Raw genomic sequence first — 18334 nt, 5'->3', positions numbered from 1 at the left:
ATGCATTCGGTTTTTGCTCCTTCGAGTCCAGCGGGCAAGTGTAAAACACTTGTCTGTCCTGTATTTTTATACTTTCCATAGATTTTGAGCTAACACCTGGAGCCATTTTTATTGCAAAAACTGTTAACCACTACAATGCAGAAAAATAGCACTAAATACCTATGTGTTTCCAGCCTTAAAGTGGTTGTCCATGATTTTTTGTTTTAATTCCCCTCCCACTCAGTGGGACCTGCGAAGAAATTCATACTTGTCTGCACCCCGCTGCTCCATTTTTGGTATGTGGCTCTTGGATTGTCTTCACTGGACTTCTAGACCCTGTGTCAACTTCTGCATGGACAGGGCCACGTGTGCCACTGCAGCCAATGAATAGCCTCAGTGGTGACGTGTCACACAGGGAAACACACTGCTGGGACTAGTCAATGGCAGCAGTGGTGGATGTGATCCAGTCCATGAAGAAGTCTCCAGTCATAAAATCCCGGGACCTACAGAGTCGCATCGGCGGGGAATAGATAAGGAAAGATTTCTTCACAGGCACCACTAGGTAGTGTAAGAAAAAATTAAGTTGGAAAAACCTAGAAAATTACAGTGTCTACTAGAGGGACTACAGTAAAGTTCATTAAAGGGGTGTCTAGTTTTTGGGGGAAACTGGACAATCCTCAGGAATTGGTAAGTACTTACCTGACAGATCTTGCACTGCCCCTGCTGTTCTACTGGACAGGCCCTATTGAACCGGCTGCAGCAGTGACTACATGTGCAGCCAATGTGACTACAGCGCTGCAGCCTGGTAAACACAGCACGGCCAGGAAAACCCGAGAGGCAGAGTAGGGTCTGTCAGGCAAGTTCCTTACTGCAGGCAACCCCTTTAACTCCAGGGTCACATGTACCCGATAGGTACTGGATGATTGGTAGTCAGGATTATTAGACATGTGCCATAGAAAAGAAGCACATATTAAAATTCGCTTCTACATAAACTATGACTTGAAACCCAAAATAAATTGTTAATACCCATTTTGTTGTAATTTTACTCTTTCCCAAACACCTTCAATCTTCTGCTCCTGACAGTAAGTTCCACATTGCAATGTCATTCTTTACAGGACAATTGCCCTCCTTTTTTCCTCACATTTAGGAGTCACAAATGTGTTAGAGCTGGCATTTCATCTGACTCCTCGTGCTAGTTACCATGACATTGACAAGTAGTCCATAAGCAGAACAAAAAATTGTGGAAAAAAAGTGCCCGCTCAGTCAGGTTGTAAATATCTATTTGTGAGGCCTTTGCTCCCTGGAGTCATGCCGGCAAGTGTAAAAGCAGCAGGTGAAAGAGAGACTGTTTATCAGCTGGAAACCCTAGAGACACTGGCACCCACCTGAGGACAGAGGGTGGAACCAGCAGGAGACAGAGGATTCCTGGGTCATATCCAACAAACAGAGATAAGCCACGTCATATTACAGCCAAGCATATGACTAGTATTTTATAACTGCGGCACCTAAGGGTTAACAGAACCCAGTAACAGCACAATGCCGTCTGTCCGGTTTGGATAAAACAATGCGCAGACGTTTCCAAATGATGGAAAGCCTCACGACTTTCTGTTCTGGTGCCTGCACATGAAGCGGATCACCGGCAAAGCATATCAGATACGACTAATCTCATGCACACTGCGTTTTACTTGGGTGCAGAAATTAGCTGGATGCGCGGATTGTGAAATCTGCAGCATGTCCATTGTTTTCTTGTGCAGATTTCACCTTTTTAAAAGGAAGGGTGAGATCTGTGGAAAATGTGCATCAAATCCACACCAAAAAGCAATAAATAGTGAGGATTTACGTTCATTTTTGGTACAGAATTCATGCAGATTTTCTACACATACATGACGAGTATTAAAAAAAGAATAGTCTGTACAGTGAGACTGTAAAGTGCACGGAGAAGGAACTGCTTCAGCCAGCACGGATGTAAGGCAATCATGTGCCTGTCTTCTGTACAGACAGTGGAATATTTTAATTTTGGATTTGCAGGATAAAGCCAGGAGACACATTATGCCGGTACAAGTAACTAAAAGTAAAAAGGTAAGTAAAGTACAGTAAACAATTCTCCTGAGTTATCTTATGGAAAACACACAGGGCTCCAGCCTTTCCAAACTTTGGAGTAAGACACACTGCTTTCAATGACTAGGAGAAGGGACCAACTTTACAAAACATTTTATATAGTAGAATGAAAATTCCCAGGAAAAACTATTAGAAAAGGGAGATCAGCGACAGGAAGACAGCCCCAAACTTACAGTGAACCTAGAAGCAGGAATGATGCGAGATCCTCACTAGCAGAACCAGAAAGGTCAAATTTCCTTCCTGGTTTCGTCTAGAGAACAGTTTTGCAAATCTGCCGAGTTTTAACTCCACCCAGCATCCTATTAGAGGAGTAGCACAGCTTGGGGGCTATTACAACAAAGGAAAGATGCCATTCATCAGGGGGAAAAATACCGTCATGGGGTTCTCCAGCTTTAACTCATTTTGGCTCCCCACTGGATGTGTGAAGGGAAGCACACTTACCTTCTCCTCTCCACAACTGCATGCCCTGCGCTCCAGTGGAAGGGGGTTAGGTGTACCATTACATCAATGAATGGTCACATTGTCCCTCAAGTGGTACGTCACTAGGAGTATAGGGGAGCAGGCAAGGCCACTTCCCTCCAGGGGCCCAGCAGGGGAAGCAAACATTTCTTAAAAAGCTGGATAACCCTTTAAGATTAACAAAAATAAATAAAAGTTAATGTTTACCATGCAGTGAATGTGGAATCTGCAGATTTATCACCGACAGTGCTCCCATATCTCCAAGCAATGAGGCTCAGTGCAGAATTTCACGTCCACCAGGTTTTACACTGTAAACGTGACATGTGCCGTAATAATGTAGAAATGGGAGCTTCCATTACCTAAAGGGTTGTATTTGCTAGAACATGCTTGCACTCCGGTTCCTCATTTCTTCTTTGACCGACTTCACTCATTGATGACTGGTTTTGTGTGGGGGGGGATGCCAGGCGTAAGCTATCCCTAAATACCCTACAGAGATCGAAATTGCAAGGCAGGCAGCGCTTCCAAACTTTCATCTGTATTTTTTAGCTGGGCAACTGCGTTACTTGTCCTTACGGAGACACCATATCAAAATGCGGAATACTACCTGCAATATTGTCTGGGACTCTTCACATTATGGCCAGTCCTAGAGAATATTGGCTTATACTCTGGACGTGCATTGCAAATCCACAGACTAGCTCACCAGGTGTGGAGGGACGCTAAAACTACACCAATATAAGGACTGGGCAGATGTTATTCCATTATGGGATAATCCCTTATTCCCACACCTTCAAGGCATTGAAGGGACCAACAGTTGGAGGGAATGCGGCATTATTACTCTGCGAGATTTATACCATTGCGGTGTACTCCGCTCCTTCTCTCAGCTAGAGGAGCAGTCAGGCTTGTTGAGGTCACAATTTTTTTTTTTTTTTTTTTTTTTTTTTTTTGGTACCTACAAATCAGGCATGCCCTGAAGGAACAATTTAAGGATACAGACAGAGCTATATCCTCCTACCCCTTGATAGGGATTATTAAGTCTCAGGGTGCGCGAGGGATTCTCTCTGCTCTATACACATCTCCTGGGGAAATCATATGTCATCACGGCCAATATTGGCAGAAAGCAAATAGAAAGGAAATATCCCTCAATTGACGGCAGACGATTGGTCAGAGGCACTGGAGGCCTGCACTTGGTCTCGCCATCCACTAACAATAGGCTTATACAAATGTTTATTTTGCACAGAAGCTATTTAACTCCCTCTAGAGATTGTATATAATGGGAAGAATGACAGACTCTAGATGCCTTAGATGTTCTTTCCAAAACTATCTAAATCGGCGTTGGAGAGAAAAGTGCTGGATATTTTATCCACTTTAGGCCTGGGTCCTATCCCATTGTGTCCTAAGGCATGCATCCTTGGCATCCTGGAACAGGATGGATGGACCCATTATAACAAAATTTTACTTAGGGAAACTATTCCTGGCCAGGAAAGTTATAGCTCTCAAGTGGATGGCAGATGATTTACCCACAGTAGGTCTTTGGAAAAGGCTAGTGAATCAGCGGATCCCATTAGAAAATGTGTTTATACATCGGAAATGCCCTCAAAAGTTCCTGAAAGTATGGGGCCCATGGTATGATTCACCGCTGACCATATCTAATAACGTAACTACACCAACAAGCTCAACTATGTAAAGTGAAATAACACAATAATCACTTTGTCACTCTTCCTTCTGTTTTTATTGATGTGCATGCAATATATCTATCTGGGATTTGTTTGCTACTATACACTCACCTAAAGAATTATTAGGAACACTATACTAATACGGTGTTGGACCCCCTTTTGCCTTCAGAACTGCCTTAATTCTACGTGGCATTGATTCAACAAGGTGCTGATAGCATTCTTTAGAAATGTTGGCCCATATTGATAGGATGGCATCTTGCCGTTGATGGAGATTTGAGGGATGCACATCCAGGGCACGAAGCTCCCGTTCCACCACATCCCAAAGATGCTTTATTGGGTTGAGATCTGGTGACTGTGGGGGCCATTTTAGTACAGTGAACTCATTGTCATGTTCAAGAAACCAATTTGAAATGATTCAAGCTTTGTGACATGGTGCATTATCCTGCTGGAAGTAGCCATCAGAGGATGGATACATGTTCTCATTCTGTTTACGCCAAATACGGACTCTACCATTTCAATGTCTCAACAGAAATCGAGACTCATCAGACCAGGCAACATTTTTCCAGTCTTCAACAGTCCAATTTTGGTGAGGTCGTGCAAATTGTAGCCTCTTTTTCCTATTTGTAGTGGAGATGAGTGGTACCCGGTGGGGTCTTCTGCTGTTGTAGCCCATCCGCCTCAAGGTTGTGCGTGTTGTGGCTTCACAAATGCTTTGCTGCATACCTCGGTTGTAACGAGTGGTTATTTCAGTCAACGTTGCTCTTCTATCAGCTTGAATCAGTCGGCCCATTCTCCTCTGACCTCTAGCATCCACAAGGCATTTTTGCCCACAGGACTGCCGCATACTGGATGTTTTTCCCTTTTCACACCATTCTTTGTAAACCCTAGAAATGGTTGTGCGTGAAAATCCCAGTAACTGAGCAGATTGTGAAATACTCAGACCGGCCCGTCTGGCACCAACAACCACGCCACGCTCAAAATTGCTTAAATCACCTTTCTTTCCCATTCTGACATTCAGTTTGGCGTTCAGGAGATTATCTTGACCAGGACCACCCCCCTAAATGCATTGAAGCAACTGCCATGTGATTGGTTGACTAGATAATTGCATTAATGAGAAATAGAACAGGTGTTCCTAATAATTCTTTAGGTGAGTGTATTGTAACTGGAATTACCCATAACTTTGTCTTAAGCGATCTAAATGTATGACTGTGTGATACTGCATATGACATGACCTGCCATGTTACTCTTCAATAAACCTAGTTTGAAAAAAAGAAATGGTAGCTTCCACCGCCATTTAGACCTCGGCAGTATGTGATTCTGCATTGCTCGTTTGTCTGTGAGGTTTTTGCTAGGAAAAACATAGCTAAACCCCCCCCCCCCCCTTCCCATTTATTTCTATGGGGCTGTTCACATGAGTGGTGTTTTTCATGCAACGCAGGCCCCATACAAGTGAATGGGGTTGCGTGAAAATCGCAAGCATCCGCAAGCAAGTGTGGATGTGCTGCGATTTTCACGCACGGTTGCTAGGAGACGATCGGGATGGAGACCCGATCATTATTATTTTCCCTTATAACATGGTTATAAGGGAAAATAGCATTCTGAATACAGAATGCATAGTAAAGTAGCGCTGGAGGGGTTAAAAAATAAATAATTTAACTCCTTAATCCACTTGATCGCGAAGCCCGGCTTCTCGTCTGTCTCCTTTGTTGAACAGGACCTGTGGTGAGCATTAATTACAGGAACAGGACCTGTGATGACGTCGCTCCGGTCACCACATGATTTTTACCATGGTGATGGATCATGTGATAACCAGAGTGACGTCACCACAGGTCCTTTTCCTGTAATTAATGCTCACCACAGGTCCCGTTCAACAAAGGAGACAGACGAGAAGCCGGGCTTCGCGATCAAGTGGACTAAGGTGAGTTAAATTTTTTTTTTTTTTTTAACCCCTCCAGCGCCATTTTACTATGCATTCTGTATTCAGAATGCTATTATTTTCCCTTATAACCATGTTATAAGGAAAATAATACAATCTACAGAACACCGATCCCAAGCTTCTGTGAAGAAGTTTGGGTACCAAACATGCGCGATTTTTCTCACGCGAGTGCAAAACGCATTACAATCTTTTGCACTTGCGCGGAAAAATCACGGGTGTTCCCGTAACGCACCCGCACCTTTTCCCGCAACACCCGTGTGAAAGAGGCCTTAAATTATCCCTTGTCCTATTCACCCTAATAGATCTCCAAGGGGACGTCTGTTAATACAGGGTGCCCGGCCGCACCCATCGCCGCCCTCCTTGTCTCCCTTTCTCACCTCAGCAATCCTCCCGTCCCTCTGCCAGATCCCGCACGTGCGGGATCTGGCAGAGGGACGGGAGGATTGCGGAGGCGGAGCTGAGGAAGGCGGCACTGTAGACAGGGAGGGCGGCGCTGTGCACCAAACGGCGATGGGTGCGGACGGTCACCCTGTATTAACGGACGTCCCCTTGGGCACCTTAGGTAGGTTATTGACAGGTTATAAAAACCAGTTTTTTGGGCTAATCGAGCCAAAAGCAGCTTTAATAAGGCCAGCTTAGGATTCATGTTATTAGTATGGACATGGGCATATGTTTAGGTTATAGAGGTAAAATCTCATGACAGAATCCCTTTAATATGCCTGAATACAAACGTAGCCTGCATGTGCCGGCCATATCCCATACCTGGCCTCTATTACTGCGCGCCGTGATCCACCACAATAAACTCCTCAGGACCTGAGGGGTTAATTGCAGCGGATCACGGCACACAGTAATAGAGGCCAGGTATGGGATATGGCTGGCACATGCAGGCTACGTTTGTATTCAGGCATATTAAATATATTTATTGGTGGCGCAATGGCCACAGCCCCTCCTCCTCCTACTCTGTTCTCATTGGTGGTTAGCGGCAGCCGCACACAGTGGGGAGGGAGCGACTCCCTCCTTCTCCACTGTGCCGGCTCAGGAGAACATGGTGCGTGCCGAGAGTGGCGTATGCCATGTTCTACCGCGATATGGCGATAAACAAAATCTATATCATTGGCCAAATTTATATTGTTTATATCGCATATCGTCTATATCGCCCACCCCTAATTAGTGGGATACCACATTTATATGTATTTTTTAAATGTTTTACTACTTTTGCACAATAAAAGCTCTTATTTTTGGCTCTATATTCTGAGCGCTACAACATATCACATGGCCCAGCGCTGGAACAATACAGCTCTGTACACTGAGTCGTGGACGCAGCGCTGCTCCCACTGAAGTGAAAGGGAATAGTTTTCACATCAAACAGGAAGATAGGAAACCTCTTGAGAACTACGCTGGCCTCTCAAGATTCTGGAGAAGCCATTAGAAAGGCGTGAACTGACTGATCAATGTGGAGCATGCACAGTGACCTTAGTAATGGCACATAAACAGCTGTCTCCGCACAGGAAGGATAAACTAATGGTAAAGAGTGAGAAAGCAGTAAATGTACTGGCATCACAAACATAGCACACATCCTTTTCTCACTGCAGAATTGGGCAGTACTTTGCTTCTGGGACCCTCAGAATGAAAAATATATTTTTTTTTTGTTGACTTGTTTGAATGTAGGTCTATAAAAAAAAAAATAAAGTGTATATATATATATATATATATATATATATATATATATATATATATATATATATATATATATATATATATATACATACACACACACATACACATACATATATACACACACAGCAGCACAGTGACAAATAGGTCCGGGTGCAAATCCTATGGAAAGGTGGACAACCTTTCCTCAAGTATAATATATCCAAAGAAAAGGCAGCACTCCAACTGTGATGAAAGGTGATGACCAGTTTATTCCCTGGCAACGTTTCAGCCCACACAATGGGGCCTTTGTCACTGCAATTTTCACAATCCCTTTAGATCTAATAGGCCATGATTTCCTGTTCTGTACATGTAAGGGAGAGTTCACATCACCTATTTTTCAGTTCATCTGTTCAGTCAGAACAAAAAAAAGAAAATGATCCTGTGCTTGTTATGTACATTCGGCATCTATTTCAGCTATTTCTGTCTGAGATATGTTTTTTAAAAAAGAAAAAAAATGCACTGCATTTTTTTCTGCAACCCCCACCCCCACCCCCCCATCTAATCATAATGTGATGGAAACATGAATCCAGCCAGCAAAGGAAGCAATATGGACAATAATATATTATTAAGTGCCTTGTAGTAACTTTCTACATGATGAATGCCACTTACTGAAGTGAGACAACCCCTCTAAGTCAATGGGCTTAACTCATCCACTGTGTCTATGGCCCCATGGAGCAGCTCTTAAAGGACAGGGAGTCTTTACATTTTTTAGGCCTAGTGGCCAGTGCAAAATAGCCGTTAAAAACAGATAGATGGACAGAAAATAGATTCACACAGTGATGCAAAATGTCCATGAAAAACTAACAGGTTTTAATAACCGTTATTTTTCACTGTTGTGTGATTGTAGCTAAGGATAGGTCATCAGTATTTAGCTTCAAGAAAACCCCTTTAAAAGCTCATGCACACGGCCGTATTATTTCAATGCACACGTCAGTTCCGAGCCCCCCCCCCGCCCCAAAAAAAAAAAAAAGATAAAACATGTCCTACTCTTGCCTGTTTTGCAGACAAAGATAAGACATTCCTACAAAAATTAAACCGTGGCATACACTCAGCTGGGATCTATGTTTTGCAGATCCTTTGAGTCCTAATGGTCCATTAAAGAAATGTCACTTTATAGTATTAGAATAGAAAAGTTACCTTCAACCGAGTCAGAAAAAGAAACTTCTGAGCAGTTAACTCATGTAGAAGAGAGGTCTCTGTGAAGAGAAAATAAATGAAGTCACTTGTCGAATATACACCATGAGATATGCATAAAATAAATCGGGTCACATGTGGAGCATCAGAATCAGAAAACTGGTATGGAATTGTTAACGGGAGAATAAAACCTCCTTCACACGACCGTATGGCTTTTTCAGTGTTTTGCAGTCTGTTTTTCACGGATCCATTGTTCCATTTTTTTGTTTCCGTTGCGTTTCAGTTTCTGTTCTGTTTTTCCGTATGGCATATACAGTAATTACATAGAAAAAATTGGGCTGGGCATAACATTTTCAATAGATGGCTGCGCAAAAACGGAACAGATACGGAAGACATACGGATGCATTTCTGTATGTGTTTTTTTTTTTTTTTTTGAGGACCCATTGACTTGAATGGAGCCACGGAACGTGATTTGCGGGTAATAAATAATAGGACATCTATCTTTCAACGGAACGGAAATGCGGAAACTGAATGCATACAGAGTACATTCCTTTTTTTTGCGGAACCATTGAAATGAATTGTTCCAAATACGGAACGCAAAAAAACAGCCTGTACACGGAGAGAAAAAAAAAAAAAACGGTCGTGTGAAAGAGGCCTAATACAGAGGTGCTCAGAATTACCTTGTGATACTATTAAAAGGTAACCTTGGAAAACCCCTTTAAATAGAAGCAACAAAAAAATAAAATAAATATGAGCCTGGGGACAGGGTGCAGTGCTTCTGAGCGTGGGAGACAGTCAAAGCAATGTCCACTCCTTCTGGACAGGAGCATTCAGAAGGGAAAACCTATGAGAAGTATCATGCAGATCAGAAATACAGAATATACCAATTTTTTCCATCTATACAAATCTCCCTGAGCTGCCGTACACTAGCCTAAATAATGCCGGCAGTGTAACCGTCCACTCATGAGGCCGAGACGGGCAATACTTTCCACTGTGGATTGACAGGCCTGCAAGCCAAGCCCTGAACCACAGCTGTCCAGTGAGCCGTTTAGACTGTCCAGAAGACTAGGGGAGCGAGCCGCAGCTTTAATACAGTGCCCCATGCCAACAGAGCTCCCAGGTCTCATTTAGATATTCTTGAAAAGTACTAGTTGAATGCTAGAAGAACGCATGCTGGAAATGTAGGTCACATTTACCGCTAACAACCTATGTAAGCGTGATCCGCAGCCACTGAAAGCCAGGCCGTTCAGAACCATCCGTGAACCACCCACTTCCTACGTTTTTCTGAGACACTGATGTAAATGGGTAAAGTGAGATTCTGGATGTGGATTCACAGTACAATGGATGAGGTTTTCAATGAGCTCTTACCACGTAGCCCTCACTACTTTCTTATAGGCCTCATGCACACCACTGTTGGCAGTTTTGCTGTCCACAAAACACAGAAACCGGCCGTGTGCGCCCTGCATTTTGTGGAACAGCCGGCCCCTAATAGAACAGTCCTATCCTTGTCCGTAATACAGACAATAGGACATGTTCTATCATTCTGCAGATGCGGTCAACGTCAGACATGGAAACGGGGCCTCAGTATTGGATAACCCCTATAATATTTGATGAGGCACGTGAAGGGGATATCACATCAGTCTGTGAGGCCTTCATAACAGTTCTGGTCTGACAGCTTTTTGATAAAGGTAAGAATGCATGAAATTTCCTCACGTCTCGAGCACAAAGATTTGTTTTCTCGTGTGCTTTAATGGCTTTTTTTGTGGCAATTTTACCTTCGTGTATGAATTGTGTTTTTACTTTCAGGCTTACTTATGTAAAATCAGCACACATGCATTGTATATCTCTGTGCATTCAGACAACTAAGTGTTTTGTGGATATGCAAAACACGGATACCGAAACGACACGGATACCGAAACGCACATGGCCGGCCTTATAATAGTACTGCCTATTCTTGGACAAGAATAAGACATGCTCTAGATTTTTTGCAGAGCCGCAGAACTGAACTACAGATGCGGACAGCACACTGCATCGAAATTAATGGGTGCGCACCCAAATTGCGTAACGGATACGGACCCATTCAAACGGTCGTGTGAATGAGCCCTATGGCAAGGGAACCTGGGCACTTGTGATGGCTCATTAGCATATTATAAAACGAATAACTAAACACAGGAACATCTGTGTCCCAGTGAACTATATGATCGGTTTTAAACCGGCCTTGGACATAACCTATACTTCTGTCATTTATGAAGCCCATGTCAGGCATTATCAGGGTAATCCAGTACCAGCTATGTGGAGGAGATTTTCAAGCTCTCATGTACACGGTGCAGAAATTGACCTGCAGCCTGGCAATTGTTTTCACCCCTTGCAACACAAAGGGTAAAGGTCCCTTTACACATGACGATATTACAGCAGACTGTCGGGAAGGCAGCGTTCATCCCCGACAGCTAGCAGAGGAGACTGCTGCATTTACATGCACTGATCTCCTCCACAGTATGGGGAAGAGCGATCAGTAATGCCATTGCTTTTCCCCATAAGAAATTGTTGTTTCCTGGCAGTAGATCGTGTTTACACGGCACAATCTGATTACATAATGAACGTAATCGGCAGTACATTTACATTGCCCTCATTAGCGATAATCTGTGCGATTCTCGGACTGTGTAAGGGGCCCTTAAGATCTGGGGAAAATCTACAACAAAATCCACAAGTAAAACAGCATAAACTACACTGCCATGTGCCCATACAGTCCCACAAGATAAAGGCGAGTGACATTTCTATGGTGCATGGTCCTTACTCCTTTCTCATAGAAAACCAGGAGGGGTCTCAAGTTCAGTGGAAGGAAAGCAGATTATGATATCAGTTAGCATGAAGCAGGGACTGAGTTCCACAACGATAGCACAATGACTACCATTTCTATCACACAGATCCCCCAACAGCTGCAGGGCATCTATACAAGCCGCGCTCAGTGCTCAGCGCCAAGCAGCTGGGGGTCAAGATGGAAGATGTCAAATAATAAAATAAAAAAAATCATGTCTCCTCCATGGCACCTAGGGTGCATTTACAGCTTGACAGCTGTGTTGGTCCCATGTTCACATGTGCCCACATTGCTGAGGAAAATGACACTAATACATGCAACTGAGCCTCTAGGAGCAACGGGGGCCTTGTCATTACTCCTAGAGGCTCAGCACCCTCTGCACTTTGACAGGACCAGGTATGATGACGTTTCCACTGTGTGGCGTTTACAGAGAGCAGAGCCTCCAGGGGTAACGCCAACGCCCCAGCTGCTCCTACATTCTCATATAATAAAACACTTCTCAGCAATGTGGATACATATGGGCACGGGACCAACACTGATGTCTTCAGCTGCCAAGTGCACATGTAACAGGTCAGCCAGTTTCATAGGTACAAATCTACTGACAGATTTGCGTTTCCATTTTTGCGTTTTCGTTTTTCACTGCCCACATTCCCATAGTCCTCATTATTATTATCCTTTTATTTTCCCGTTCACATAGCATTATGAGGGCTTATTATTTGCGGGACAAGTTGTACTTTCTAATGGCACCATTTACGGTAGCATATCATGTAGTAGGAAGCGGAAAAAAATTCCAAATAGGGTAGAATTGGCAGTTGTTTTTTTGTTTGTTTTTTTACACTGTAAACTATGTGGTAAAATTGACCTGTTATCTTCATTCTCCAGGTCAATACAGTACCAACGATATCACACTTGTATAATTTTTCTTGCGTTTTAATATCGAAAAAATTAAAACATTTGTGGGGAAAAAAATATTTATAACCATATTCTGACACTTAACTTTTTTGTATTTATGTGTACGGGGCTGTGTGAGGTCTCATTTTTTGAGGGACAATCTGTTCTTTTCAGTGATATCAATTTGAAGAGTGATCACTTTTTATAAAAAAAATTATTGGGTGGTTGAAGTTACAAAAAATGGCAAATTGGCTGTTTATAATTTTTTCCCCGTTACGCCATTTGCCGTATGACATTACTATTGTTATATTTTAATTGTATTGTCATTTGCACACGCGCCGATGGCCATGATGTTTATTTTTTTTTATTGGTTAAGTATTTTTAAGGAAAGGGGGGCGATTTATGCATACATAACGTGATTAATCATTTTGGTTCAGTAGATTCTGCTAAAAACTTACTTTTATAATATGTAAATTACCTGTCTACCAGCAAGTAGGGCGGCTACTTGCTGGTAGCAGCCGCATCCTCCTATCCTAAAGACGCCCCCTCCGCATGTTGATTGACAGGGCCAGCGAACGGGACCTTTCTCTGCTGGCCCTGTTTGCATTTAAAATCTGGCACCTGCGCCGTAACGGTATTCAAGCGGCGCAGGCGCACTGAGAGGAGGACGCTCGTTCGGCCGCTCCATCCTCAATGCGCCTGCGCCGATGACGTCACATCTACACCCGGCGCAGGCGCATTGAAGAAGGAGCGGCCGAGCGAGCGTCGTCCTCTCAGCGCGCCTGCGCCGACTGAAGACAGGTACGGCGCGAGATTTTGAATGCAAACAGGGCCAGCAGAGAAAGATCCCGTCCGCTGGCCCTGTCAATCAACATGCGGAGGGGGCGTCATTATGATAGGAGGATGCGGCTGCTACCAGCAAGTAGCCGCCCTACTTGCTGGTAGACAGGTAATTTACATATTATAAAAGTACGTTTTTAGCAGAATCTACTGAACCAAAATGATTAATCACATTATGTATGGATAAATCGCAGTATAGGGATTATAAGTACACAAAAAAAAAAAAAAAAAAAAAGTTTAGTGGGGTGACAGAAGCCCTTTAAGTCACCTTGGGTGACAATAACTTGCAATCATTAGATTGCCCATTGTGTTCATTGATGGTTATATAGCCATCATTGAACACTTCATTTGCACTATACCAATACAAAGCTGCCACCTAGTGGCCTGTATTAGTATATTCCTGAAATAGGCACCGAATCCTGCTTGAGGCTTTGGGCTATTTCAGTAATGTAACAGGTTCCCCGATCTCAGTCGGGGAACACTATTACCGGAGCGGAAGCGCGTGACTTCCGCTTCTGGACTGCGAAAATGTCATGGTCACATTTGACCATGGCATCTGAAGGGTAAAATGTATGCAATCAGCCTTAAGTCTGATCGCATACATGTGCCGCGGATCTCTGGTATTCAAAATAGCAGAAACCCGGCGGCTATGGCGCCCGCTGCACGTGCAAGCGGGCGCCATGTTTAGGGACCAGACTTCCTCCGTACTTATACAGCGGAGGTCCTTAAAAGGGTTGTCCGGGTTCACCCTTTTCACCCAGGCACCCCCCCTGAGGCCAGCATCGGAGCATCTCATGTTCCAATGCTCTCCTTTGCCCTGCGCTAAATTGCACAGGGCACTGAATCTTTTTTTCATCATAACACACTGGTGGGCCGAAGCTTCTGCCCAGCAGTGTGTTTGATGACATCACCGGCTTTGATGGGCGAGCTTTAGCGCTGCCCTAGCCATTTTACTGGCTAGGGCAGTGCTAAATCCCGCCCATCAGTGCCGGTGATGTCACCGGGCTTCCTGGCAGCCCCATGGAGAGCCCATTACGTCACCGGATCTCCCAAAAAATGCATTTGCCGTGCGTGATTTAGCGCAGGGCAAAGGAGAACATCGGAGCATGAACTGCACCAATGCTCAAGTCAGGGGGGCTGCCTGGGTGAAAATGGAGGAAGCTCCGGGTTCAGCTCTGAACCCGGATAACCCCTTTAAGTGGTTAAAATACCCAACATTCATGTATGATGTAGGCCGCGGACACATCACAGAAAGTGGAGGTCATTTATTAAGGGACTTGCACTATTTTAGCAAAAAAATTTAAATACAGGCGTATATGTTTTAGAAAAGCTACGCCAGGCACACAGACTGCCATAGATTTGGATACGTCTAGTGCTAAATTAACCGAACCTTACGGCAGCACAGGGGGGAATCTAAGACCAGCGTAAAAAGCCGGTCTTAAGCCTCATGCAGACATCAGTGGAACATGGTCCGCGAGATACCGGACTGGCATTGCAGGAGTGCACGGTGTCATTGGTTGCTATGAGGCCGCCGCAGTACAGTAATGCACTCGTATAATCTATACGAGTATTACTGTACAGCATCGGCGGCACGAAGTGCATGGCAATAGCAACCAATGACGCTGTGCGCTCCTGCAATGCCAGTCCGGTATCTCACGGACCATGTTCCACGGACGTCTGCATGAGGCTTTAGTAATTCACCCCCTATAACTATTGACTTATCTATCTGACCTGTATGACATATTATGGCACTGTCCTAATCTAAAAGAACTTTAGACTCTCTTAAAGGGGTTGGCCAGTACTCATTACTAGCTGCAAACGCATGCAAGTAGTAATAACTAGCTGACTGATTCACGCAGATAACAAATATATAACGATGGGGTTAATGGCATCAGGTACATGCTGGAGTAACTTGCTGTTTATCAATTTGTTTGTTTTATCAATTTGGACCTGCATGTGCCTCACATTAAAAGTAAGTAACCTCATCATGTGTACCTCACATTAATAGTTAACCCAATGTTGCCCTTTATTTGATGAGGTGCTTGGGGGCCACTTATTTTTAATGTGAGATACATGGGGGTACTAATGTAACAGCACCATGTACCTCAGATTAATAAATAGGTGACCACATCTTCTCAAATTATGGCTACTGGCAACATTGCGGTTAATGAGTCACATTAACCCCAAATCTTGCTGGCTGCCTGATACATGTTTTTTGCCTGCCTTTATTTTGAGGCCGGCTAATAATCTTGCAGTGTGTGGGCAGGGTACCTGCGCCGGCTGCTTTTCAGAGCACTAATGGCCGGGAGCTGTAGAACACAACAATCAGGAGCACACCAGCTGAGACGGCGCAGCGGTAAACCCTCCTCCTACTTTAATATTAGACACACATTCATTGGTGGCAGTGGTGCGGCGCCTCAGAGCCCGCTCATTGTATTAGGCTCTGCGGCAGGCGCTTCATGGGAAGGAAGGATTCCCTCCCTCCTTCTCCACCGATTCTGGCCTGATGTGCACGTCGGTCGCGCATGCGCCTGACATCTGCACTCCTCTGCGGCCCGGCAAACTATCTTCCAGGGCCCGGTCCAGAGGTTGGGGGACCGCTGGAATAGAGTACCTCAGGACGTGGTCACTGCAGGAACAGTGGGCTTAGATAAATAACATTACTGATTGGGAAAATGGGGAGAAATTTGGTTCTCACTCCTCTTTTCTAAAATTCACATCCCCACCTGTCCCTTAGTTGAACTTGATGGATTTATGTCTTTTTTCAACCATTTTAACTATAATTATACACATGAACTGTTCCAAACACATGGACAGCTAGTAAGATACTGTACAGCCCCTTAAAGACCCAATTCATGTACATGGCTGTATTCTGAACCCTGGCCAGCCAGGACCCATTGACTTGAATGGAGCCACGGAACGTGATTTGCGGGTAATAATAGGACATCTATTAAGATACTGTACAGCCCCTTAATGACCCAATTCATGTACATGGCTGTATTCTGAACGCTGGCCAGCCCCTTTAAGGGATCAATCATGTACATGGCTGTATTCTGAATCCATGTGGGACAGATGCCCCATACTGCACCTCAAATTTGAAACCTCCATGACGATTAAAACTGGGGACCCCCCCCCTCCGCCGGTCCTCCACACTGTACATGGGAGCAGTATGGGGGAAGCACGCACACTGCTGCTCCACTTACCATGAGTTAAGCTACATTCACCCAACACTGAAAAGTGAAAAAGCAGCCATACAAAACGGATGCACTTTTTTCATGGCCATGCGGCATCTGTTTGCCCACCAGTTTTCTGGCTGTTTTAAACTGCTGCTTTACTTCCGTTTTTATCAGCTGTTAAAAAACGGCCATTAAAAGCAGATGTAGTTCATAGGCCTTTTTTCCCCACAACACAACACAACCCAACTCCTGCAATACCCGCAGGATACCCAACGCCCTCCCGTAGTGACCCCAGGACATCCAGCCCCCCCACAGTGCACCAGGACCTGACGCTCCCCGCATCGTGATGGACAACGCTGGGAGCGTCCGGTCCTCGGCCTCCAGTGTGGCGCACACATTCCCTTGCGTTTAAGTGGAGGTGGTATCTTTTTAACTCCATGAAAGGCCCCATTTTTAAGTTTTACAGCCAGTAAAAACTGTTCCACTGACTTAAATAAGGTTCAACAGGTTGTTAAAAAAAAAAAAAAAACAAGTGAACGGCCCTATAGACTGAAAGTTTTAAAACGGACACGTAACATACAATAAAAACCTAGCAGACTGGCATTTTTACCGTTCTTGTGAAAGAGGCCTTAGGGCTCATGCATACGGCATTTTTGTGATGTTTAGGGAACATTAGAGATCGGTTGGTAAGAATCAATGTCCCTCAGTCCTCAACATATGGGGTGTCCCCAAAACTTCCAGAGAAAACCCCTTTATAAACTACTAAAAAGCAGACAACCCCTGGTGTATGATCACACACATCATTGTCAGGAGGGGACAACCACCCCCACTGGGAATCTTTTCCTGCAGACGATGTCTACCCCCCACCTCCAGAATCCATGAGGACACTCATAGGGCCCATGTCCGGCCTAATAAAGCAGCACCCATGTACACAGGCGGCCTATGTATACAGTAGTGGCACATATACAGTACAGGCCACGGATACGGTCACACACACATCCCAGGGCTTAGACTGACGGACGGCGGGAAGACATCCGGGCTGCAAAATGGCGTCTACCAAACCCTGGGAAAGTACAGAGGCGGCGGGCGCTTCATACACACACCATGGCCTCACCGTTTTCTCCGCTTACCTGCTCGTTGCTCCCTCCTAGCACGGCGCAGACTCTGTGGAGAGCCGAGCGCTAACACGGCCACAAGACGCAAAGCGCGCACAGCATGCTGGGAATTGCCGTTTGCGACACCAAAGCAAGCTCTCGGCTGCAATCTGCACTTCCCGTAAGGTCCCGCGAGATTTCCCTGAATGCTGAAGAGGGGCGTGTTAGGGCATGGCCGCCTAGTCACGTGAGGCAGGAGGCTTGTTTACTCCAACACAACTATACAATAGTGGTGTACAAACCGTGCTCTGTGCTGCAAGGTTTGAGGGGAGTGTTCACACACAGCTAAGATGCATGCTGTGCTGCTATACCCGAGTATCACCTGATTAAAACGCTGCTCTGTTGATGATCTGAGGCTCCTTTCCCCAGTTATGATACTTTTTCCTAATATGCAAATCAGGCCTTTGGTGCAATGAGGGGGTCATCATTGTATTTGTTGCACC

At 44.7% G+C, this 18334-nt stretch overlaps 1 protein-coding gene across 3 annotated transcripts in view; it reads right to left on the bottom strand.

Moving 5' to 3' along the window:
* THRAP3 (thyroid hormone receptor associated protein 3) overlaps positions 1-18016 on the bottom strand; it is a 45634-nt gene extending 27618 nt beyond the window's left edge. For 2 of the 3 annotated variants that reach the window (XM_040424413.1, XM_040424410.1), the window contains exons 1-2: positions 17868-18016; positions 9019-9077 (exon numbers count right to left, since the gene is read on the bottom strand). The gene's annotated coding sequence lies outside the window, so the exon portion shown is untranslated. Of the gene's footprint in view, positions 1-2270; positions 2333-9018; positions 9078-17867 lie in introns of those variants that run through there. The other variant, XM_040424411.1, reaches the window with a different exon arrangement.
* Between the last annotated feature and the right edge of the window lie 318 nt (positions 18017-18334).

The sequence above is a fragment of the Bufo bufo genome, chromosome 3 (assembly GCF_905171765.1).
Source record: "Bufo bufo chromosome 3, aBufBuf1.1, whole genome shotgun sequence".
NCBI classification, from domain to species: Eukaryota; Metazoa; Chordata; class Amphibia; order Anura; family Bufonidae; genus Bufo; species Bufo bufo.
Note: the sequence above shows the minus strand (reverse complement) of the source record. Positions and strands in the feature narration are given on the sequence as shown.